The sequence below is a fragment of the Crocodylus siamensis genome, chromosome 15 (assembly GCF_052110815.1).
Source record: "Crocodylus siamensis isolate JL-2025a chromosome 15, ASM5211081v1, whole genome shotgun sequence".
In the NCBI taxonomy this organism is placed as follows: domain Eukaryota; kingdom Metazoa; phylum Chordata; order Crocodylia; family Crocodylidae; genus Crocodylus; species Crocodylus siamensis.
The window spans coordinates 7,892,827-7,919,810 of record NC_143409.1 but is presented as its reverse complement, the minus strand read 5'-3'; the positions used below and the strand labels follow the sequence as shown (position 1 = coordinate 7,919,810).

Sequence of the window (26,984 nt, the reverse complement as noted above, 5' to 3'; positions counted from 1 at the left end):
AGCTAGAATGCTTTGTTTCTTAACTTGTTGTAGGTGCGTTTTATCTGGAAGAATGATTCTGCAATTAATACAGTTAAACTGGAAGCATTTAAAACTAGAGTGCCCATTACAAGCTTGGCATACCCATTCTTGGATAAAAGAAGGTATTGTATCTCTTGTATGATATAGGCAGCCACTTTAAAATGTTCTGATGCTCAGTAGACGTATATTGGACCTGTGACAATGGCTGCTGCTGCTTTTGGATTAAGGTTGCTCTTCATGCTGCTGCAACAGACAAAACTATTGTTTGTGATTTGTTTCAAGGAGAATTTGGTCTGTCTTCATCCTTTATATTTAAGCATTGATAAACTTGTTATTTTTGAAGAAAGGAAACTTTAGTTTTCCCCTCTGCCTGCAACAAAATGTGTAAGTGGTTGGGCATACAGAATACTTCCCGTAATTTTAAAGGAATGGTCTTGTTCTGTAAATACAGTTTTATTTTTTTCTAATGCTCCTGTTTAGTGCCAAATAAAATATCTTAAAACTTCAGATGATTTTTTTTTTTTAAAACGTTTGCTTGGGCCTCAACTTGGGAGGAAAATACTGGACCTCTTTTGGTAGAAAAACTTTTACTATAAGGACCATGTGTAATGAGAGAGAATTTAGATTAAATTTTCTCAACTCCCAGAATTATATTGTCATTCCAGGTCATGGGGCTTTGCTACTAATTCCTTGAATTTGCTTTGCATTTTTTTTGTTACTCATTTTCTTTATCTTCCTAAATACAGTTTTTTAGTAATTTATCAGTGTTTTAATAAATATATTTTGATATGTTAAAATACTATATATCATGTTACAGTGCCAAAGAAAGCCATTTTTGTAATATAGTGTGATAGAGCTATATGTTTTTCATAGCCATATAATTGGAACTGAAATAGGTCCCTTTGGGATGCATTTACACTGGACATTGTACAGTAGTACTACCAAAACTAGCTTTATAGGGCTAACTTGGGTATTGGAAGCAATCTAGCTGTGGTAGCACAGAGCTTTCTATAGGCTAATTTATCCTACTGTTTGGGTAACTTACCTTGCACAGAGCTCTGTGCTGCTGCAATTAACCTGCTTAAGTAATTGAGTTATCTCTTAATTTGATAACTCTGGTGTTTTCTGCACTGCAGACCACAATGTAGACCTAGGGTAGACAGTTGTAGACATAGATTCCAAACAAAGAAATGGAAAGGTATGATGCAATGTGAATCTCATCTTCATGTAAATGCACATCAGTGTTTTTTTGGTGAGGCCTTGACATTTCATCTCCCTGAACTGATTGGGATGGAAAGAAGTTTGTCATCTTTAATATGATATTATGTATTTAAGCTGTCTTCTGAGAGGAGGGATATCTCAAATACACTTTCAGTTTGGAAAACAACAAAGCTTTTACATGACCCATTGTTATTACTCAAATTTATTACTGAAATTTAGTTTCTCTGAGAGCATGTTGGATAGAAGCTGTTTGTCCCTGTAATAAATTGCGCTGGTATATGGGTATAATGATGGCCTGCTAAGGCACATCCCCCACATGCAGGGGCATGCACTTGCAACCGCCAAAGTGCCTGTGTGTCTGGATCTGGCCCTAGGTCTTAATTTCAGTGATTGGAAAAATAAGAAACTGCCAACATATTCACTGAGGTTTAATTTCCAGGAGTGAAGTTTTATGAAGATTGATTTTTCTGAGATATGGATAATCTGACTTCAGATCTCTTCATGGCCTGGAGTATGCCCTCTTCTACTAAGTAAATTCCTTTCTATGGCAAAGCATTTTGTATTGTGTTGAGACATCTTGTCACCCTCCCGTTCCCTCCCCTACTTCACACTGATGTGTTTGTTTGTATTTGTATATTTGCTGTTTGTACTTTATAATATAATCATAGTATAATATTAAGTGATATCAAACTATGCATTTATTTAGTTATTTATTTCAAACTGTTCTAAATCTGTTTTGCTCACAGAAAACAGATGGATTTGGTTTTGGTTTTGGTTTTTTTTCAAAGTTGTAAGACAAATATGTTGAAACTTCCTATATGAATTATTAATAGCTTTCTGTAACATACAGAATATATCTTTTTAGCTAATGAAGACTCTCAGATAATCTGTACTGATATCAGTTGCAGGGCATGTGACACTTAAATGCTTGTATTTTACAAGGAGAAAATTGTTTGTTTGATTTGTCAGTATGTACTTTTGTTAGAGCCCGGAAGGTGGTTCCTCAAGCTTTCACAAAACTCTTAAAGAATGCTATGGATAGGCAAGAATTGGCGTGTCACTGTTTTGCATTTGTTGTGTTGCTGCCTTTGGAGTTGGTACACCCAAGTAGTAAATGTTGAAGTAGGCTTGTTGTTCTTTTCTGTGTACAGAGATGTGTGTATATCTGGATCTGAAAGCCTCAGTAAATGCAACTTTTTTTGTGCCTTTTCCCATGTATTTTTATGTCCATACTGGTTTGGAGTTAGCATAGTCAAAATAGCATTTTTGTCTACATGAGTGATGACAGGTTGTTTATATGATCATCATTTGAATAAATAATTCCCAGTTCTTTCTTTCACAAAGCTCTGCTTTGCATCTACATGCCTTTCTGCTGGAGGGTGGTAATAAATATCTAATTCAGTTCTCAACACCTCTCTTAAATTTGATGACCTCAGGTAAGAATTTGGAGTTCTTGAAGTGTCTTGTACTTCCACTGCTCCTCCTGAATTCATAGTTCACCAGTTACTTGTGATTTAGATGTTCAGTCCTAATCATCTCCTGGGAGTCTGTAAAATAGCTTTTGCTTTGTCTGAGTATTCCTTGCTACCTTGATAGTTGAGCAGTGTTGGAAACCAGCTACTCCATTATTGCCTTGTCTGTCATGTGCAGAGATGAATATTTCTGGTTTCTAGTTTTTGACATTTGGGACTGACAAAATCAACTCCCTTCATGGAGCAGACAAGAAATGGAAGAAATCATGTTAGTCTCAGCTCATATAGGTCAGTTCCTAATGCTGTGACCATGCAAAGCTCTCACTGGTCACTGTGAGGAGGCATTCCTCAGAGGGCTGGTCTGTGATAGAGACCCTGCTGTTTGAGAATCCAGAATACTTTGAAGACAAATGATACCTTTCACTATGAAGTAATGGGGAGCTACCTTTTCTCTAGGGATTTGCAATGTAGCAACGATCTAAAATACATTCAGGTTATGAGGGCAGTTACACCAGAGACCGTGGCAGGGACCTCATTATTCCAATGACTGTTACCTCCAGCCCCTAGGCCTTGTTGTGCTTCCTCCCCAAGGCCCAGTTCTCTCATAAGGCAATTCCTTCCTTTGTTTAGTAGACCCCCATATTGTTAGATTTCCAGTGGCTTCCTCTGCTTATCTCAAGAGAAGTCCTATCGGAGACTGGCCACTGATGCTCAATATACCAGTGAAGCATGTTATGAAAACACTACTCATTGGACCTAGCAGCAAGATAAAAAGGTAAGTTCAACAGTGGGGGTTTTTCATTACTAGTTAGATAAGACATCACAGACTCTCATTCAGGTTTGGATAGGTGGTTACATCAGTCCAAGGTAGCTTCTGTAGATCTGCTTGAGCTACCTTTCGGATCCGCTAGCTTGGGGCCCAGTAACGGTTTAGCCAAGGCAGCAGGTTTACTGAAAGCTATATGAGTAACGTTGTGCTACCATAGCTAAATTTATTATTGGTACCCAATTTAGTTGGTTTAAAGGTAGCTTGAGTAAATGTACACAAGCTGCAATCATACCTTTTTGCAGTATAGTTAAACTCATGGTTACTGTAACTTAGATTTGCCCAGACAGTACTCAGAGATGTGCTTTTTCTGTATGGACCCTTTGATCTCCCGTTCTTCCTGCTACTTCAGAGTCCTCCAATACATGGAGGATTCTAAATTGGAGAACAGAGTGGTGGCCTGGTTGAACTTGAGTTCTTATCTAAACAGACCCAAAGGTATTTGGAGAGTTTATCTGGCCCCAACACATCCACGTGGGCAGAAGAGTTCCTACCATGTCATTGAGGAGCTTGTGCACTGTGAATGGGTCTACCTTGACACAGCATTTTTAAGATTATCCCCAGTCATGTGTGTCAGGAATGCACCTTGCTTAACTACAGTATCTAAACTGGGCAAAGTTCTTTATAATGGGCTGTAACTTTTAATAATGAAGTTAGATGCATCTAGAGTATGGTTTTGGGAAACTGAGCTAATGTGCAAGTTACTTCAGTTATGACTCTGAATTCACTAGCATGTCATAGCTGTCGGTGCACCTGCAGTGTGAGGAAGGTACGTCTTATCACATGGTCTACTGTGGTTTCAAGTTGTGAATTCCTGTTTCAGCTTGTGTTCTTATCTTTTAACAGAAGAACTCTGAAACCGAGTTATTCTGGTAAAAGAAATAACACTGTACCTACCAAACTTAATATTTTTAATATATTTGCTTATTAAAAATATAGCACATATCACATGCATTACATTTTTGACAGTTCTTTTTGATTTAAAATATGCGGGGGGAAAAAAGGTATCTAATAATTTAAAAGTGGACCTGTAAGTGTTTCTTGCATTAAAAGGTTATGACAAAATAATAACCAAACTAAAAATGGCACATACATTGTTTCCTTATGTATTTAATGAAAACCATTAATTGCCTGAAATGTAGATTAATAATTCAGTTCCCACTTGATTTAACATAGCTTACATAATAATAATTATTTTCTTGAACATTGTGCCAGAATCTGTCCCTGGTAGCTCTTCCAGTAATAACTTTGCTGGCTGTACGAAGAATGCCGAACACCGTCCACCGTCTACCTTTACGAAGCGGTTGGTCACCAGGATGCATCTTTCTTACTTGTGACTAAGAGTCTTGTGAATGTAAAGGCAAGTATTGTGGCTCTATTTTGGCATAACTCTGTGGCGAATGCCAGCATAATTCCATAGTAGCAATGAGGAAGGAATTTTATCTTGGTGTCTTTTTGATGGCTGTTATGACTTTCACATAGTGGCAGAGTAGGATGCAGAATTTCTCCAAAAGTTGTGAAGGGTGGTCAGAACAAGCCTCAAATGAGGTGTAGACAATTGGATAAGGCATTTTTATAATGGTTTTTCCCCCTTGTATACACATTCCTCCCTGCCTGAACGTGCGTTATATGATGGAGGTAGTTTTCAATTATGTTATAATATTGCGTAATCAAAATGGATGACCCTTGAGCCCACTGAAAGTTGTATTTATTACTGATTGACTATAACCCAGTCAAAATTAGGGTAGAAACAGATGTTGCCTTTGCTTGACCCTTGTGCCACCATAAAAATGTTTATGAAAGGTGATGAAATATGTGTCCTTTATCCCTTTTTACACCACAAATAATGGCCACGATGAAGGTGACATCAATTTGTGCTGTTTAGCCAAGGATGTCTGTTTACTTCATAGCGTGAGGATTCCCAGACAGGATCAGGCCCCTCAAGCCCAGGGAGCACCTGCCTGACTTGCCTGCTTCCTGAGGTATGCCGTGGAGATCCTGGGGGTGTATCTTGATAAGTGGGGAATGTCAGGCAGGCCCTCCGAGGGCTCAAGGGGCCCAATCCTGTGCTAGAATTTTTGGGATGTGCAGGACTGGGCCCCTCAAGCTGTGGGAGAACGTCCCATGTTGTCCTGCAATATCAACGGGCAGGACGATGGGCGATTTGTGTGTTTTGCTTAGTGAAGCAGATCAGCTGTGTCGGGACATATCCCAGCACAGTTGGTCTACTTCACTTGGTGACATCTGTGTCTTCCCTTAGTTTCTGTCAATTCCTGTTTGTTTTTGGGGTTTTTTTTGGTTTTTTGAGAGAAAGTACAATATTTTCTTTTATTGGAATACTGCGGTTTCACTGCTGTTTTAGTCTCAGAATCTGAAATGCGTGTTACAAAATGAATAGCTCTCTTGCAGATCATGTTAAATTTCACAAAAAGACTTTGCAGAAATTTCATGCCTTTTTCCCATGTAGGTTTTGTTGAAATGCTGCATGTCCCAGTGAGCTTAATAGTAATTTTTTTTTTCTGCTTCTTTGGGTCAGTTAGGTTGGACAGAATACAAGTTTTCTCCTCACTCTTCCTTATATCTTTGTAACTTATTTTTCCATCTGCTTCTGTGTAGGATTCTCTTTTCTTTTGAATCCCTTCTACATTAGTGTCTCCCCCATGGAGTGGATCTTCCTTTAAAGAAGGCTATAGTGCCCATCAGTCAGATCTGTTAGAGAAAGCAAGTTGCTAGAAAGTCTTGTAAAGATGGGTTAAAAAAAACAGTAGAGAGATTTTTAAGTTGTTTAGTACCTTTTGTCTTTTTACCTTCTGTATTCTCATGAATGAAGCTGCATAAAGGTGCATCCTGATTTCACTACAAAACCAAGAACTTCTGCCCTTAGTGGAAAAGTATGTATAACAAAATTTGATAAATGTTCTGATTTCCCCCCCCCCCAAATATTTTTGGAAAATAGTATTTTCTTTCATGCTGTGTCCGTCTAAAAATGAAGTATGTAGCTGTTGTTATTCCTTTGCAAATTCTGCTTAATCTAAGTCTTGATGCTTATTGTTGGGATTGGGCAAGTACTGAATTTTCATGTACTTGCTAAAATGGGAGCCGTGTATAAAGCACATAACAATTGTTAAGGTCATGGCAAATATCTATGGTCAATGACAATTGAAAAACCACTCAATATGGTTATTGAGCATTTCTTTTTTTGAAGTCAAAATATACTACGAATTACTACTGAAGGTATTTATAGTCTTGTCTTTCTGTATTGTAATGCCTCCTGTCCATTTTCAGCATATCTTTTAAATTTTATATTTATGCAGATCAGATGGCTTTAAAAATTTGGCATTTTCAGTGAGGTTATTTCTACTTGCCATACTTTAATTTGACTTTGAAAAATTTAATGTCTGTGATCGAAAGCTTTTCTACCTCCTGGATTTTATTTGACTACTTTCATTTTGAATAGATGTAGTTTCCATACCAATTGGTAGTTTCCCTTTGCAAAAGGAATCCTTTAGGCTTATAAAACTTGCTTGTTTTTAAAGCAGTAAATCGATGGTAGATGGCATTGAGTGCTGTGTACAGCAGTTAACTCTTGATGCCTTATTTTGTCTGTATCTCAGGAGTCTTGAACTCTTGACTTGCAGCATGTCAACCTAAATAGATGTTTGCAAATGACTGGACTATTAAAATTAGCTTTGGTGTTTTGGGTTGGTTAAATGTATATCTTGGCTTGTTTGGTTTCTTCAAGACACAGTTATAATTTCCTACTAAGTGTTTTGGATCCGATTTATTGTTCAGTTGGATGATCTTCGTTTTGACTTGTATGTTCCATAGATGCATGCAGTGTTGAACCTCAAATCTAGAATTGAGATGGTGATTTTTTAAGACGAAATTTCTGTCCTCCTGCACAGAATTCTCGGCACCAAGTATATATAAGCCTGTAAATGCAAATATGACCCAGGTTTATTTTTTTTAATAAAATGATTTATGCCTATATAAAATGAATACTTTAGACATATAGTCAATGAGCACTCAAATACTGTGTGATTTTAAAACTACCCAGAATGTATCAAGTTAGGAATTTAAACATCTCTGAATGCTAAAATTTAGCCAATCATCCCTCTATTTATTCCTTATAAAATTATTTGCACAGCAATCAAGCTGCTTCTTGAAAGCCATGTTCTATATATAATGGAGTTGGTCACAACACTATTCCACTTCTTTTATAGTCAAGTATGTGAATATTGGACAAATAAGATGTCTCATCTGGTGTCAGAATTGTGTAATGACATGGCAGGACATGCTGTACATGTGAACAAGAGCAGAATGTCTGTACATATTTGTTGTGTACAGATGTCTCACCTGCTGTACTGGAAACTCTGCCCAGTTTATAGAGAGAGTACAGTCCCCCTCCCTGCCCCCCCCCCCCCATTCCCCCAATGAATTGGAATAGTTTTATAAAATTGTATGCTATTTGTTGTGAACAGTTTTGCAGTGCAAATTCAGTGGCCACTCTTAGGAAGCAGAAAAGCTGTAATGTTGGTTACATTCAGTATCTTCATCAGTGACTTGGATGTGGGTGTGAAGTGTATTCTGTCCAAGTTTGTGAACAGTACTAAATTGTGGGGTGAAGTGCATACTCCAGTGGGTAGGGAACAATTGCAGGCAGACCTGGACAGGTTAGAAAAGTGGGCAGTACACAATAGGATGCAGCACAACAAGGACGAGTGTAGAGTGCTGCACCTAGGGTGCAAAAATATCCAGCACACCTACTGGCTGGGACGTGACTGTCTCAGCAGCACAGAAGCGGAAAGGGATCTTGGAGCCGTAGTGAACTCCAAGATGAACATGAGTCGTCAGTGTGACAAAATCATCAGCAAAGCTAACCACACTTTATCGTGCATCAGCAGATGCACAATGAATAGAACCAAGGATGTGATACTTCCCCTCTATGTGACATTGGTCAGACTGCAGTTGGAGTACTGCATCCAGTTTTGGGCACTGTACTTTAAGAAGGATGCGGGTGACCTTGAGAGGGTCCAGAGGAGGGCTGCTGGTATGGCTACGGGTTTGCAGGCTAAGCCCTATGAGGAGAGACTGAGGAACCTGGACCTCTTCAGCCTCCGCAAGAGAAGGCTGAGAGGTGATTTTGTGGCCTCATACAAATTCATTATGGGGACGCAGCAAGGGATTGGAAAGGCTCTGTTCACCAGGGCACCTCTTGGGGTAACAAGGAACAATGGTCACAAACTGACAGAGCAGAGTTAAGCTAGATATCAGGAAAAACTTCTTCACAGTAAGGGTGGCCTAATTTGGAATGGGCTCCCAAGGGAGGTGGTGCTCTCCCCTACCCTGGGGGTCTTCAGGAGAAAGCTGGATAGGCATCTGGGTGGAGTCATCTGATGCAGCATCAGGGGGTCAGACTCGATCTGCTGTGGTCGCTTCTGACTTTAGCATTAAAAAAAAAAAAAAAAGTCTAAAGCTTGTATGGTGCTTTAAAAAAGTAAAGTATATATTTTAAGTTTAGAACATGAAGATTAGGCAACAGGCATTGTAATGGATAACTAAGACTACTAGAAATAGAATGAACAGTTTCTTCCATTGTATAAGGTAAAGGCAAGATGTTTTATATCTTGGTGTGAATGGGAGAGGTTAACTTTGGGTTCTTTGATAACCACCTACCTTAGTGATTTGCAGCCAGGGTACAGTTACGCTCTGGGATGTCTTGAGATGTTTTCAAGAGTGCTGTGGGTTGCCATGCTCTTAGTACTGTTAGATTTGCAAACACGTTTCACACCAACCCCACACCAACCCAGAGATTTCAAATAGAAACCCATAGTTGTGGTCATTTTGGGACCTGAAAGGCAGGGGGGTGGGAAAAAGCTCAGCATTTTACCAGAAGATGAATCGTATCAGTTTGACCTGGTTTGCCCAGCATCTGTATAGCTCATGTGCTTCACCAGGGCTTTTTGGAGCTTTTATCTAATAACTGATTGATCAGATAAAAGTGCCAAAAAGCCCCAGTGAAGTGTGAGGTATACAGACTTCAGGGAGCCTGGGTCAAACTGATGAGGTTTCTCTTCTGGGTATGCGCTGTGCTTAGTGCGGGGGCTTGCCAAGCTGAAAGTGAAGTGCTGTCTTTTCCATGTCTGTAAGCAAGCACTGCTTGTGTTCTTTGCAACAGAAAAACTGCTGTATTTTTTTTTTTTTTTTTAAACTACAAAAAAAAGTGAAAACTAAGCTGTGTTTTTTTTTTTTTTCTGAGAGGCACCTGTAGTCTAAAAACATGGAGAATTGCGGACTTAGCCACTGTCATTACCTCAGTCTGATTCGGGAATAATTAGGTTTGAGTTGGTCAACTCTAGATATTATGTTGGGCCTCTTGCAAGATTTCACTTGAGGACAATTCTTCTGTAAGTTGGGGGTTTGTGTACACTTCTCTGTACCAAGCTAGTACTATCCCATAGGCTTGTCTGGTTTTCAGGTACCTGTGTTTCCTTACTGCAGAAACCTGGAACCAATGTGATGAACCAACAGCTTTCTAACACACAATACTTACTTGACTGGAAATAAGCATTGGGATAGATTCAGTGCAGCCTAGTTCACATAGGTCAGTGGTGCTTTACCTTTTTGACCAGTGGGCCAAACTGTTAAACCATAAGTGGGCCAAGGGCCTGGAGAGGGGTGAGTGGGATGTAGTCACACGTGCTGGGGCAGGGCAGGGCACGTGCAGTGAGCTCTCTGACCTCAGCGTTATGTCAGCCCGTGTTCTGGTCAGTGCACCATTTTCACGTGGCTCCAGTGCCCAGGGAGTGAATGGGGTAACGGGAAAGAAGGGATGAGTGGTGGCATTGGTGTTGACCCCCAGGTTGTAGAGCTATATGAAAGTGGTGGCTCCAGCCAGAGCCTATTCTGACAGGCCGGTGAGCTCAGAGAGCTTGCAGGGCTCATGGAGGAGTCGCATTGACATGCTGTTAAGCTTATGCTGATGATCAGACTGCTAACATGGGATTAGGGGGCTGCAGGATGAGCACCACTGGGCTAGAGTATTCTCCAGCCCCTGGTGCTGAAGCTGCTTCACTGTACAGAAAGGAATACAAGGGTCATGCCAGAATCTAGCTGTGTGAGGAGGGGACCCCTTTGGCAGAGACTGGGTCCCTGGTGTTCAGTTCCTGCTTCCAGTGCTGATGTATTTTGTCTTAATACTATTGCCACTTCAGCAGCGCAGAGCAATCGCTTGTGCATTTACAGGATGCTCTGGGTGGGCTTTGCAGTTGGCTCAGAATGCCGCAGCTTCTGCACTACCTAGTTATCAGTAGCTGATTTAACTATTCTCAAAGTAGCTGATGATATAGACAAATGTGTATTTTAGCCCGTTTAAAAGTCAAGAGGAGCTGCTGCTTGGGAGAGCACAGCAGCTGTTCTGATCCAGCTGTTAGAGTTGCATGATCCAGAAGTGAAACAAGTTGGTTAAATTGTCTTAACCTTGACCTGAATGAAATAGATTTAAGATTGGAACAGTTTTGCTCCACTTGTGTTCACTAAAGAATTATGCAGAAGTAACAGTTGCATCCTGGCAGCTTGTGCTCATATCCTTTGATAAGGCTGAAGTTGTTACGTCTATACTTTTCAACATGTCTACACAATCTGCCTACACTGCAATCCAGAAATTCAGCTGCGTATCCTTAGAGGAAAAGGGACTGTAAAACAAGTCTAAATGACTTGTTCAGTCTTACTAATGCGATGTTTCATTACAAGCCAGGTTAGGTAAGCAAACCAAATAAAACTAAATTGCATTCTCTATCAAATCCCAAATCCTCTTGGGTGTTTCTGGATTTTTGTCTAACCCACATTGTTCGGCTTGTATTCCCTGAGGATGGTGGCCCATTCTGGCTTTTGTGACATTATCTTGTAATGATCTTGCATCTAGGCTACTATCAGCTTTTAGAAAGGAACCTGCGTCTTCCCTAGGCAAGTGGCCTATGCTACAGAGAAGAGCTATTTTTCCCCATTCTGTTGTATAGTGTAGAAACAATTTTCTGATCACCAATTTAGAAAAAATAGAGAGAAAATTGTATAAAAAGACCGCACCCCCTGTTTGTTAAAGTAACTTAAATAATATTTGTTTGGCTATTTTTGTAATGTGAGCATAACGTATAGAAGAAAAATCTGCTAAAGTTTATGGATGTTAGAACTTGGCATCTAACACACACAATTATGCACTGTAAAATAAAATTTGTTTTGGTACTAATCTTATGGACTGTCTCCTTTTAAATCCACCGAACTATATGGGTAAAACATTTATTGTGGAAAATATATTTTATTCTTGATCTCCAATAATTTTATCATTTCTTGTTCAACTAATAATAACAATTATTGTATGGTCTACTTTAAATTGAATTAGTCTTGGGCTTTAATAATTATGGTACTTTACAGTTCCCTTCTCCTGCCCTGTTTCATGACTTAAGAAATTTAGACAGGTCACAAACCAATTGCAGGGTTTGATTGATTGATTGTTTTTTTTGTGTGGTTTTTTTTTTTTTTTAGTAGCTTTACAACCTGTTCTCAAAGCCTGAATCTAACTGATAAAAGGCAACTTTTAAAGAGTCATGTACCATGCAACTACATAACTTTCATTTTAGAATTAGTAAATTTATTTTAAAGGAGTAGTCCCCTCCAGGCTGAAGAGTCCCATAGCTCGCAGCCTGCCTTCATAAGGCCTCTTATCTTGCCTTCTGATCATGTGCGTGTTTCTCCTCTGGACTCTTTCAAGCTTCTCCACATCCTTCCTGAATTGTGGAGCCCAGAATTGGATGTAGTACTCCAGCTGTGGCCTCCCCAAGGCTGAGTATGGTGGGAGGATGACATCCTGGGTCTTGCTCAAGATGCATCAGTAGATGCAAGCCAGAGTTCTGTTTGCTTTGCCAGCTACAGTGTCGCACTGGTGGCTCGTTCATCTTGTGTTCAGTCATGACCTCCAAGTTTCTTTCGGTCGTGGTGCTAGTGAGTGTAGCACCGCTGAGCTTATAAGTGTGATGCGGGTTTTTATTCCCAAGGTGGAGCGCCTTGCATTTTTCTGTATTGAATGCCATCAGGTTTTCATCTGTCCAATTTACAAGCCTACTGAGATCAGCCTGGATCACCAGCCTATCCTAAAGTGTGGACACTCTTCCCTGAAGTTTGGTGTCACCAGTGAACTTGGCAGCAGCCCCCTGACACGGGTGCACAGTGGCTTGGAAGGGCGCTGTGCACAGTCTGGGAGCTGGGATGGCTCCGCCTGTCAGCCAGAGCCCAGCACCGCTTGGCCTCAGTGGCCCCAGCTCCCAGACAGTGCAAGGTACCTTGCTGAGCTGTGCTGCATCTGTGCCATGGGGCAGCTGCCATGCAGGGGAGGAGGTGAGGTGATCCCCACTGCCCCGTGCTGCATGGGGGGGGCTTTGCCACAAGTCCTCAAAGGCCCTAATCACTGCTGCTACAGCTGGTGAGTGCGGAGCTTTATTTATTTTTTTTAAAGTGCCGGGAGGCTGGGGCTGGGGCTGGGGCTGGGCAGGGCAGCCACTAGGGCTTCTCCCACTGCTCCTCCCCTCCCCCCACCTGGGGAGAATCGGGCACAGCTGATAGAGCCATGGGAGAACCTGCAGCTGCCTGGCACACTCTCCCTGGCCAACCCAAATCTCCGAATTTCTCCGAATCTTTTCCGAATTTGGAGGCTTCGGATTCAATTCTTTTAATGGGTCTCCCTATTCGATTTGGATTTGGCCACTGAATCAGGCCGAATCTCCTCCAAATTGAATCAGTCACCAAAGCTTTGCACAACCCTAATAAGCAGGGCACAGCCAGTAGCTACAGCTGTGAAAGGGTTAGATTTCTTTCAGTTTGCTAAGCAGTCATAAGCGGCAACCATCTTTAGCAGCTGCATGGCATGCATGTCTGCAGGCTTTCTTCTTTTTCAGGGAGGAAAACTTCTTCCCTGCTTCATATGTGCACCCCAGTTTGGGGGAGGCTGATTTTGGTGAGTAGGGTACATGTTGTACTTGAGGAAATATGGTACTAACTTTGCTGTGTGCCCAGCTAACACCGTATTAGCTACCATGGTTGTTACATCTCTGTGTATCGGCATCCCCCATGAAGATGGATTGCAAACTTAAGAAGAGCATTACCCTAATGAGAAAAATTGCTTGTTTCCATTATGCTCTCCCACTTTGTTGTTACCCACAAGTGTTTCAGGTTTGGGGACCCCTTATACCTACACGTGGCTCCACAATATGCACGTATATTTATGACAGACCCTGAACTCTGTTCCTCTACAGCTGCCCTTTCATTCCCGTGATCCATCTAAAGTACATAGGTGGCATCTTCATTACATGGACAGAGGGGAAGGAACCTCTGGAGAAATTTCACCATGGCTTTTAACAGTTTCCTCCATCAGACTCAACTCTGGACCATTCCACCCAACACATTCACTTCTTAGACTGTACAGTGAAGGTTTGCAGTGGTCACATTGCTACCATATTGCATTGGAAAAACAACTGACTGCCACAGCCAGTTTCATTCTAAGCACACAACTAAATCCATTGTCTGCAGCCAAACTAAGTGCCTGTTTTGATCTCGCTGACTGGGATGCACAACTTAAAGGATCTGGAGCAGGAATTCCTATAGTTACAGTATGTTCCCCAAACTGTAGCCACTTAAATCAACAAAGGCAGATGCAAGACCCCATCCCCTCCCTCCTTACCCCCTTGATCTGCTACAGTACCAACTTTGGGAGTCCCTCTGGCTGTCACCCATAGCCTCTGTTTGGAACACCATTAGACATACCATTAATGATCTCTAGCCCCTCCTGGATGACCATCTCAAAATAGCCATGTGGGACAGACTGGTCCTGTTTTTCATGCAGTCCCCCAGCCTCAAGCAGTGTCTCTCAAGGAAAAGGCTACCTAACTCTGAGTCCCAGCCAGGCACCAGGCCTGACAACAGGTCCAAATGCCTTCAGTGCCCCAACATCGATACAGACCACATCATCACTGAACTGACTAACATGGATTATAATGTCCATGATTTATTCATTTGCAATTCTACCAATGTTGTATATGGCATCACCTGCTTACCATGCCCCTCTGCTCTCTGCATTGGGCACACAAGGGCAATCCATATGCGACAGAATGGATGAACATCCCTCTGATTTCAGCCACAGAATGACGTGCCAGCCAGCAGCAGAGCACTTTAACCTCCCTGGGTGCTCCATTGCTGATCTGTGGATGGCTATTGTGAGACACCCAACCTTTAAAAAAAACAATTTGAACCAGAAATTGCTTATCTGGATTAGCTTTTGTGATTTCTTGCTCTTATGGCTTTACTGCTTGTATGCTTGTTTCTCCTAGCACAGCACTCTTTTTTCCACCCCCCCCCCATGGACTGGTGCCACCTTAGTTGTGGGGGCATGTGTCCCCCCCACAGCCAATCTTGCTGACTGGGAGGGTCACTCGCGGCAAAACTTACTGGGTAGTGGGCAGCCACGGCACTCACAGAAGCAGCTGTGGTCTACATCCAGGGGTGTCACTTGTGGGGGGGGGGGTAAGGCCACCGGAGCTCCCGTCTGCCTTCCCGCCCATCACTTAAGTGGGGGCCACGGATGGTCAGGGGGTACACGTGCACCCTTGTGACCCCATATGCCTTGCCATTGTCCCCTCCCCTTTGTTTCTCCTTTTTTCTTTTCTAATTTCTCTCTCTTATACTCTCACTTTGTGTACGTCCTTTCAGCATCCGAAGTGCCCTTCAGCTCCTGAAAATACTTTTGCTCATGTTAGCATATGAAGTGCGAATCTACCCTGCCCTCTAACTAAAATGTAACATAACCAAGCCCAGAACTTGGTTAATGAAGATACAATCACTGAATATACCTGCGTATTTGTCAATAGCAATATTGTCAACATGAAAAATAAATATGTATTTTAAAGACAATGAAAGGTTTGGTGCTTTTTTCATTTGCTTTCTGGTTTCAGGGCTTTTACTTTTGCAGATCTAAAGGCTCTTCCAACTATGCAGTTGCCTATTGAAAGCTATAACAAAAAATCCTTTCCTCTCCTTTTCTCCCTAACTATTATGGCTAGAGCAAAGCTCAAGCTGTACTTTATCAAAGAACTAATACAAGAGTGAGGACTTGCACATCTAATTTACCAAACTCTATCCTGTGAACAGCGGAAAGGCAAACTTAGTGTTAACCACTTTATGATTAGTGGTCAAAGTGTGCAATTGATATGGGACATCTTTTTTTTTTAAAGACCATTTCTGCTGTGAAGAATGTCTTGTGAATCAGGAAAGACGTGTGACAGTGTTAATAATGCTATCACCTTTGGTGTATAACACAATATAGCACACCATAGCAGAAGTCTGCTTACATTTGATCAGGACATGGGTAAATGAAGACAAAGAATGGATTGAAGCAGGAACTTGCAGCCTAGTTTTATGGTTGAGGATAGGTACTCTTTCCTGATTTTTATGTTTGTTTATTTATTTCCCCCTCCCCCTCCCCCCCCCCCCCTCCCCATTTCCAAATCACTCAAGCCATTTAATTGTGTCCAGTCTGGGTTCAGAGTTATATGCGGGATGTTCCATACCCCTACATGTTACTTGGTTCTCTTGCGAGTTTTTTTTTTTTACCCTTCCTCCTGCCTAATTGTAAAGCAGCAGACTGAAGCTTTAATTTAAATCGAGTGGGTTTTTTGTTTGTTGGTTGCATTACAGAGGGTTTGAAAATAGTCATCATTTTCAACACTGCAAAATAATTAGAAAGAATTAGTCCTGTGTTTTACCATGGATAAAATAGGTTCCTAGTTCAGGGTAGGGAGAAAGGGTTGGAATTTTGAACAGAAATATTACAAACCATACCAAGTGAGTGAGCAGGAGATACTTCTCCTGGCCCACTAAGCACCTGTGAAGAAATCACTTACTTAATTTAAGATCTTAATCTTGTTCTACATCTCAGTTGATTATGGTGGAGGTGTATTTGGGTTGATCAAAGCATTCCTACGTATATTTATGTTCTTACATAAATATACATAGGAATGCTTTGATCAACAGTACCCTTAAAGTAATACGTCCTAGGTTGCGTCTAGTATGTACCGTAGGAAAGGAGTAATTTTTAAAAAGGAAGTTCTGGACTATGGCAGGAAGTAGGTAAGCATGCCTGTTCAGTTTCAAAAGTCTGTCGTTCACTGAGAGAGGCTACCAGATGTTTGCAGTGAATTCTTCCTTAAAGTCTTAAACCTCTCTCTTGAAACGCAATACAGTCCTTTCCTAGTGGAAAATAGTTTAAGTCTTGCCTACTTAAAAAAAACATCTCCCATAATCATGCCTTAAGTTAGCACTGTCTTCAAAGAGTTAATTTGTGACTCTCTCAGGGTGCCACCTGGCTGCTGCTCTGGAGCAGCTGAGGCTCCAGATTCCCCTCCTTCCTCCAGTTCTCACTTCTTGCTCCTGTGCCATGGGCTGTGCTGCCCTACTTCCTGGGGCTGGGGGAAACCTATGGCCCAGGTTTCCTGCTCAGTAAGGTGTAGCTGGAGCTCCTGCTGCTGGGGAGCTCGGGGCACCCACACGTGGCTCATGCTGATATTGTCTGCGTAGCAGGTGGCCTCTTGTCCAACTTCTACGTGGCCACTCTGCCTTTATAAGACTTCGGCTATCTTCCCTTTCTACACCTTGGCAATCTTTGAAAATGTAGTGGACAAATGGTCACACTCCAAGTGAATTTCCGAATTTTAGGCTGAAAAATCAACCTGAACAATACATGCAAAAATAATAGACTTCTCTTTTGGGTGGTGGTTACACTGTCCTAACACTCGTTTTTCTGTGTGCCACCCACTCGTCTTTCTGCTCTTCTTCAAGTGGTCTTGACTTGGTTTCATTCTAACTAGAAAAAGAGCTAACTTTTACTGGAGGTAATATCCTTTCTACCCACAAGTTTAGGAAATTGTGGCCTTTTTGGCTTCAGACCTGTTGAAAAGTGTGAGATGACAGTCTTTCTGAAATAAGAAAAATATTAAGACTGTGAGGTGATTATTGAAAATTTTAAAAAAATGCACTTGCAGTTCTCGCAATAAAATCTCCTTGGTTGGCTGCACTATGGGAGGAAGCAGAACTCATGATGGAAGATGCTGTCAGCACACGACAGACTTCTCTGTCAAGCAGTGCGTGCTTTTGATTTGTTGTTTACTTAGTAGAGACTGTCCTAAAATGTGATAAATAAAATGCATATATATTGTATAAGAAATATCTATGCTTGCCATGGTCTCGCATTTTCAACAGTTACCTCTTTTTGATACAGACTAGCCATAGCCCCTTAAAGCGTATGGAGGAACTCTTCAAAGAATCCCTTTGTTTTCTAGATAGACAGTTAACAGCTATCCAAACATGTACATGTTAAAGGCCTGGAAGTCTTGTTAAACCTCTTAGAAAGCTTGGAAGAAAGGTTTATTCTAGCTAAGCGTTTACTATTTAACTTTCATGGGCTTCCTACAATACCAGAGCAGGAGGAGAAGAAACAGCGGTGATCTAAGTAATTAACTTGCTAAGGTCAGTACCTGCTTGGAAATGCATGAGCCCACCTTTCTCTTCATTTGCATTTACACCAGAAAGCAGTGCTGATTTGCACGTAGCGTGAACTTCATGGCGGACCATTTGAAAGACCATTTCTCCCTGATCGGTGAGCAGTGGTTGAGTTTTATAAATTGGGTAAATGAATACAAATCTTCCGCAGGTTTTAACCATGTAGCAGTGAGATGAGACCTGAAGGCAAAACAAAATTTAACTACTAATTTTATTAATTTTAAAACTTCTAATTCATATTTGATTACAGCTCCATTCTATTGTGATCTAACCATGGATTTGTCCAAAAGTTTCTAAATAGTTCGGGGGGGGGGGTTCCCTTCTCTCTCTCTTTTTTTTTTTTTTTTTAAGCTTTAGAGTTTTGTTGGGCAGGATGCAAATTCCTAACTTGTCTATTAATGTGGAATTTCTGAGGCAGCAACGATGGGAAGAGTGGGCAGACCTACGTAATAGTATAGAAGGATAAAATAGAATTGGTTGGATAGGTAAAAACAGAGTTTCTTTCAGTAGGCTTTATAGAAAGAGTTAAATTTTATTTCCATGTTTTTATGTTGAATGGCAGGGTTTTTTTTTCACTTTTACTGCAGATAACCTGAAGATTTTCAAACTAATACATCATGGCAATTATATTCATAAGATCTTCATAACTTTTTGTGGGAGTAGGGCACAAGAAGAAGAAAAATAGAGGAAAAAAGCAGCACTAATGGAATAGATTAACTATTGGGCTGTAGTCGTGCTTTCCCCTCCAGGCTCTGCCTTTGCTGATGCAGGTGAAATTGAAGCCTGGGACACTGGTATCCCAGCTGTTGCAAGCTAGCTGTCAATATTCATTGCTTCAGCTGCTATAGCTCTTCAAACCAGTATGTAAAAGAGAGGGGAGTTCAGTGTCTTGTAGGCCATGGGTATTCAGCAGTGTTTTATTCCTCCTTAGATGACAGTGATTCACAACAGTTGGGCTATATTAAAAGCCAGGGAATTTCAGGAGGACAGTTTTGAGAGAATTCTCTGAATTGTATGTATTTTATTCATTGGCTGATTTCGTCTTCTGATTTACATGCCTCCACTTACTCGTATTATCGGAAACCTTTCCCTTCAAAGAAGGGTATGGTATACTTTAAACAGTATAACTGAAATCAGTTTTAATGTATGGAACTCACCTTTCCTGACCGCATGCAGTATATATGTATTTAGAAGTTAAGTGTGCAAGACTATTGTGTGAAGTATTTTCTTTCTTTCTTTCCTAAATTAGTATCAGTAAGTTCAGGCTGACTCAGACTATGAATGGTAAGTAGGTAATTTAAGATCAAACTTGAATTTCTGATAAATTTAGTTTAATCAGACTGCACATCACCAGTTTAAAACAATACAAGCTTAAGTACCACCAGCAAATTTTTGTCATATAAAGTAATTATAATAGATCTGTTAATGTGTACCACTGACAGGTTGTCTGTATCACTCGTGATACCCGTACCACAGATTGGGAACCGCTGGTCTAATCCAAGGCTGTTCTTAAAGTATGTATGAGGTGATTTGAGTGCACATCGATCTTCTGAATAGCAGCATCCATTGGGGTTGTATATACAACCAGCATTTGTAGCTTTTCCACTGTGGGGGCATAAAAGGCAGCATGGCTATGTATCTTCCTCCGTTTGTGTTTTAATGCCCGTGTGAGCAGGACAGAACCCAATGAATATCTGACTTGCTACTGTCGTCTTCAGGTTCTTTAGACCACCTTGTTAAATATTTAATTATCTTTTTCTCTGAAGAATGTTTCTTAAAAATAATTAAGATGAATTCAGTCCACTACAGGATAAGCAGGGTTTAGATTCTGCTATTAAACATGATAGTTGATAGGAAGCAGTTTGCACTGCTTTACAAAGCTGGGAGGCTTAAGGGGGATACTTGTACAAGGAGGTGGGGACCAGGTGGATGCTGCAGCTCTGACTCTGACCGAGACTTAGGGTCAGAATCGGAGCCACAACTGCTGCCTCTGCCTCCTTGTGGCACCCTGCTCTGATATGACCTCTGTCCCTCCCTTTCGCCCCACCCACTGCTTATCTTCAGTTGTGCCTCTGGCTCTGTCTCCATCCCCACGCTCTCCCCAGGTCATTGGGCACATGGTAAATCCAGCCACTGCCCAGCCAGCAGTGGCAGTGGCATCAGGTCTGGCCCCAGGTGTGGCTCTGACCCTGCCCTAGGGCTGGGAGTTGCTCCCATTGCAACTGCTGCTGCCTATCTGGGTTGGGGGCTGGAGCCACCACATGCTTTGTGATTTGGGCCAGAGCAGGGCCTGAACCAGAGCTATAACCTGAGGGTAAGTGGTGGGGAGTCCAGCCTCAGGAGCAACAAATGGTGGGGTTTGGGTGCTGGGGGGGGTGCAGACTGGCGGGGTAAGGTTCAAGATCACAGGTGGGGGGGGCAAATGACAGGTGGGGGTGGAGTCAAGAGGAGTGGAATAGGTGGTAGTGGGGTCAAGGTGTGTCAGGGTAAGGGGTTGGGAGTCAGGCTGCTTGACTTCCTTTCCCCCTGCCCCACACCTGCCCTCTTGCTGTTTTCCTCACTGCAGCAGTTGGAAGGATGAATTTAAGATGACCCTCTAATAATTAGATTCCATACATGGAAAATATCAAAGGTTTCAAGTATAGAATCTAATTATTTGGATATTGTCTTACATTTGAAGTAGTCTTGGATTCTGGTAGATATGGTAACTCTACATACCATGTTTTTTCCATCACTCTTCAGAGAAACTTTTCTCAAGAGACTCTAAGAGAAGTGGTATAATTATTTTACCTGTGGACAAAGAAGAGAATATGTGGGGAAAATCAGAGGCTTTCCTCCATACTGCCTTATCTTACCGGTGGGGGGTGACGTAGGTACAAAATGTCCTACCCCAGACCTGAGAACAACTATAGGTCTTGTCTTGGATACAGAGTGATAATGCTCGTCTTCATCATTGATCTTTGAAAATCAAGATTTGTATAGCCACCTAAGTGTTCATCCTATGAGTTTAGAGTCATGACTGACTTGGCCTATAGGAAGTATCTTGGATTCAAATACCAATAATACAGGGCACTCCCATTCGGATTCTCAGAGAGCTGTTCATTGATCAGAGGACCCAGCCTTGTCCAGGACCTCCTTCTTGTCCATCTGAGACTGAATTAACTGTAGTTTGAACCTTTGTCAAACGGCTGCACGTGGAACTTCATTCCGATGATGTTTTTCATGTTGCCATTCTTCCTCTGGCCAGGAGAGTGAATGAGCACAATGCAGAATTTCATAAGGTCAGAATGGTGCCACAGTTGCACCTAAGGCTCAGATAATCTGAACCAGCTGATCCTCCTGTCAAACCATCTCATAGATGTTTCTAAAATGGATAACTCAATGTCTTTTGCCACTGAATAACCCAGGCTCTTTAAAAAAAAAATTACTACTGTTGGAGGATATGTGCAAGAAAAACTGGGGAAGGGAAAGAAACCAAAATTGATCTCATGGATATGAAGTGCACGGATACATAAAGTTGGATTCTTTATGAAACATAAACTGGGAACTGCACAGGGTAAGCAACCATTCTTTTTCCACATGTATTACAAAGAAGGTGAAAATTAAGATGGAATTTTAGTGAAGCAGTTATTTGATCTTAAAAATAAGCCTAATGTACTGTTGTGGAACAGGCACCATTAAGGTGGAGATTGAAGCTGGTATAGAGCTATTCTCTTTGGTCTTTTTTGCTGGAACCACTAAGGAAAAAAATAAATGAGTCTCATGAACTATCCTCTTGATTTTACATTTTGTTTCATGTAGTGAAGAGTTGGTTCTAATAAAATTAGTTATAACATAGTTGAAAGCCAGTATGTGTAGCTTCTCCTCCTCCCCTCCCACATATATAGTAGGAATTTTATTTTATTGAAAAGTTAAGAATGAAAAAACAATAACTATCCTCAGATTTTCCTTCATATTGCTTTTAAAAAAACAAATCACCTTTTTGTGATCTTGGGTCACTTTTAAATATTTGAGTTTGTCTTCAGAGGTATTTCCAACAAATAGGATGCTTCCCTAATTTTAAACAACTGTTTTGCAAATTGTTAATTTGGCAGGGGGCTGGACTCGACGATCTTTTTGGGGTCCCTTCCTGCCCAAATGTCTGTGAACCTATGAATTTGTATCTCATGGCCTCTCTTTTTTTCCCCCTTCTCTTTCCTTCCCATCATCTTTTGGTGTGTTTTATAGTGTGTTAGTGCTTACACATGTAATCTTGCATCATTCTGCTAAGTCAGATAAAATATTTTAAAATTAAAAAAAAAAAATTCTCAATACCAAATCCACTATTTGGATGAAAAAAGTAGTATGATAAACATGCTGTAAAGGCTTGCTTTTAAAATGTCATTAGAGAATACAGCTTCCAAGTGATGAATTTTAACACAGGGAAATGTAACTATATCTTGCACTGTGGTTAATAAGAATATTATCCTTAATGCAAAGATGGCTGTTAATTGGCATTAGGAAATCTGTTTGAGGGAGATTCCTATAAAAATAGGTCATTTTGGAGGCCTTAGTACTGCAAATAGTTACACATGTGCCTTGTAATACGTAGGGCCCTATCAAACTTGGAGGCAGCCGGCTGCTTTCCCGGGGGATCATGGTGCCAGTTGCCATTTTTGTGATCTGATTGTGGTCCCCCCACAAACGTACACCTGTGAGTGGCTGAGGGGCCCTCATGGCCCTGCCCCTCACCATTGATTGGTTGTCAGGGATATTGTGGCGCTTTTTAATTGGTGGAGGGGTGGGGTCATGTGACTGGTAGCCTTCGCAGCCAGTCAGTATGAGGGGCAGGGGCAGTAGTCAGCTAGGGCTCCCTTTTGTGTGGGCAGCCCCTCTAAGGATCCAGCATTTTATTTTCAGTATGTTTTCTTTCTGCCTTGCCGCCCCCCCCCGCCCCCCCGGATTTTGTAGACTTTGCCTGCTTTCATGATCAATGGCAGATTTCTTGTTTTTTGCAAAGTATGTGAAATCGCAGTTTTGGTAGGTCCCTGGTAATACATGAGTTGCTTCTGCTTTCTTAGGCCATTCATGGAAGTAAAGTTAAGCACATGTGCAAGTAATTTGTAGACTTCAGCTAATCATTTCCCTTGACAGAGCAGTTTTTTTCCAAATATCTAGAAGTACTGTATCAGATTTGCTGTTATCTAGGTACTGTTATTTTTTTTAATTAAGTGAAGAAGTAAGGTGGATTAAGGTGACTTGTTTAATATCATATAGGAAGTCAAATTAGAAGAAAACATATCGTAATTCTGGCTTCCAGTCCAGTTCTCAAAATATGAAATAAAATTCCTCTTTCACTGAGGAATAAGCTATTGTGGGCTAGCTTTTACTTCATGTTAAAAGTGTGCAGATAGACAGCTACAGAGGGGTATATTTATATTTAATATAAATATTTTACTGCTACAGGACTGATGGATTTGTCAGTCCTGCAGTAGTAAATTGTACAGATGCTGTGCCCTGTGTTAACAGTTATGCTTTGTTAATTTATTTCGAAAGAAGAGAGGAAAAAAAAAGAGGATATCTGCCATTAGGGCTATTTAATTCAATTTTAATGAGCTCTTTGGGCAGAAGTACTTTTAAAATTCACAAAAGTATCTAAATTTAATTCTTGTAGAGACCATAGTTCTTTGAAATAGGAATTCGTAGGTAATCCTTATAATGCTTTTTCTGATAAATTAATTTTTGGCTAGAAATTAGTGAATAATATCTGAAATATTAGTGTTATTTCTATTTATTACTCTATTCACTTAATGTTTTATAACTTAACCAAATCTTCATTTAAAATTGATCATGCTGTTGAAGCACTTTTTCATGGAAAATGTAGTTAAGATTAGGCATTAAACAGAGGACCATTCAGTTCTTTCAAAACATATGTGAACATCACATTTGGAAAACCACTTGGTTTTAAATTAACTCTTTATCTTGCTGAGTAGAAATGAAACGTATGTACAAATAAGAGTATTTGTACATTTGGGGTGATCTGAGCCCAGCTTTTGGGGTGATCTGACCCCTGCTGACTACTTGTTCCTTGGGCAGGGGGCTGGACCCAATGATCTCTCGAGGTCCCTTCCAGCCTTAATGTCTGTGAGATCTGTGAAGAGTATACTTTCCACCAAAATGTGCAACAAGTCTCTGCAGATTACAGTTGGGAATGACATATATTTTTTAATGGAAAAATTGAAAACAAAATGATAAATGACTGTCTCAACTGAAGTCAGATTTATAACTACAGTTAGTATGCATAGAGAAATTGAGTCTGTTTTTAAAATAAGTTATCTAGTTAGGTGGTTCTTTAGAAGTTCATTTATATTAATACAATGTTTCAGTTCTGTACAAGTGATAAGAATGAGTTTCTGTATAATACAAGTTTAACTTCAACGTTAACACCATTCTGTTACTAATCATCACCTATTTTTCATGTTACACAAACAACAACATCTGGTTCAATCGTAGACCGCAGTCATTTTTGAGTTGCATTAGCCTACGATGTTCTCTCTTTCCCTCAGTTCTTACGGATGTTCGGTCCCCGGGTACTCCATCTAGCTCGTTGTTACTACATCCTGCATGGCTTTTCCTACGCTATTTGTCACCTTTCAATGTACAGGTGTACAGATGTACAGGTATTTAAGCAATGGATTTTCTGCTGGGAGCACATTGTTTAGAACCCATTTTTGAAATTGCTTTTGTATTGCTCAGTTTTCTGCCTACTTCTGTTTATGTATTAAATACTGCTAGGAAAACAATGAACATTAAAACAAATCCTTTTTCAGTAATAAGTCTTAAGATTTTTAGCTATTTGCACTTTCAGGATGCATAAAGTTCCAATTTGCCAAAGTATTTCTAACATCTAGTAAAGTGATTCTTAACCAGGGTGCCTTGAGATCCTTACAGAGTGCCATGGGGTGCTGTACAGCATTAGCGTTGTTAGGTGTACAGACATGATTTACAAGATGAATGCAGAAATTTCAAATAGGAATTCCATCGTATTAAAAACATTTCGACCTCTTCTGGTTTTTCTGAGTTACTTTCAGCAGAAGAGTTGTTCTATTATTTTTTCTATGGTCAAAATAACATTTAAAAGCCAGGAGCTAGCACTTTCTGAGGGGTGCCTTGAGTCTAGCAAGTGGTGCTGTGAATCTAATGAGGAGTGCCTTAAATCTAAAAAATGTTGGGAATCGCCTAATCATTTTGGTAAGCCGTAGTCCTTTACAGTTTCTCTGTTTTGCCTGGGTGAACTGTCGGAAAGATCTCACAGATAGTAAATTTAGTCATTTAAAAACAAGTAATCAAAACACCTATCAGTGAAGACTTTCCTGTAGCAAAAGATATACATTATTTTTTCCTTGTACTGAAGTTAATTGGTTTCTTATATAGTTACTATGCATTAATTAATAGGTAAGAGGGTCATATGAATTATAAAATTCTTTGATGAACTGGCTTGTTTGGATGCATGTTTCTCATATGAGTTCAGGGCAGTGTTGAACTGAAAAAGGTGATAATCATTTGGCTTTCTAAATCTTGGTTCAGACATGCAATGGTAAAAGAGAAGGTAAATATTTAATGTTTTCCTTTTTTTTAATTAAAGTGGTAGAGCTGTACAAAAGATAATGGGATGGGGCTATATCTAGAATAAGTGGGAAATCTGAATATTTCATAAGTGTGAATATTAGCATTATTTTAACCACTATACTGATATGTAGTTGATGTACCAAGGCATAATTCTTGGCTATTAACGATTTATTTTTTCAACTGTAACTTTAATTTGATTTAAAGGAGAAACCTGATTTGAGTTTTTAAAAAAAAAAAAAAAAAAGCTGGCAATTCAACCATTAGGATAGTGGATAGAGGTTCAAGAGCTTGACTTGAAGTTCTTCCTCTCCCTGAGTTCATCAGTACACTGTTCTTTTAACACATGAATCTCTCCTCTAAAATCTCATCACATGCTGACCAGTTTCCTGCCATCCAGTAAATTAATTTTAATTGGGTATGAATTAGCTACTGTTGTTCCTCTTCTACTTAATAGCCGTTAGACAGCTGAGCAGACCGAATTTTTGAGTATTTGGAAAGGGCCCATCGTATAATGGGTGCTACTGTAAATAAATATAAGACAAAAGTTCTGTAATTGCAAGAGGAATGACATAGGTTATGCTTACCTAACATAACTAAAAACAAAGAATCAGGAGAAAAGCAATTGGAATCAGATCTCTGTTGCCTCATTTAAATTCCTTTGCTTTGATTTTTCTGAAGGGCAGAGACTGTGCGTATATATATTTTAACTTTTCTCTTCGTTGTTTTGAGGTTTGAGCTGAAGTATGAGTATCTGCATTTTAAAGAGGAGGCTGAGTTTTCACAGTGGTTAATGTAGCCACAGAAGAAAGATCTTACCACTAATCTTCTATGAAGAATCTGTAGGCGTCTTCATGGTTTGCTAAATGTCTCACTGTGGCATGAAGTCTGTTTTCAACATTATGTCGTTGCGTGTGTTAGTTTGTATAATCATTGCACCTAAATAGTATGACTGCTTACTGTCATTTTAATCAGACGCTGAATAAATTATCAAGGAAGTTTTTGGTCGTGATTGGTGACTTGAGAACAATTTATTTTCCAGACCATTAACTTAGTAATACCTTTTAATCTGCTTTAAACTTTTAGGATAACAGTAGTGTCTGTTCATGAATATATACTTGCATTTTACCAAGGTTAATACATTTTCTCCATAGTACACACAGTTTGGACAGATTATGGCATGGATCCTGTGCCTTTCCTTGTTGGACTTTTTGTTACGTGGTGTGGCAAATAAGTTACCT

At 40.3% G+C, this 26,984-nt stretch overlaps 1 protein-coding gene across 12 annotated transcripts in view; it reads left to right on the top strand.

The window, feature by feature from the left end:
• MEF2A (myocyte enhancer factor 2A) overlaps positions 1 to 26,984 on the top strand; it is a 150,680-nt gene that overhangs the window by 13,545 nt on the left and 110,151 nt on the right. Inside the window, exons 1-2 of one of the 12 annotated variants that reach the window (XM_090029657.1) lie at positions 3,348 to 3,489; positions 4,756 to 4,900. The exons of 10 other annotated variants lie outside the window; for them this stretch is intronic. The gene's annotated coding sequence lies outside the window, so the exon portion shown is untranslated. Of the gene's footprint in view, positions 1 to 3,347; positions 3,490 to 4,738; positions 4,901 to 26,984 lie in introns of those variants that run through there. One more of the 12 variants, XM_090029658.1, reaches the window with a different exon arrangement.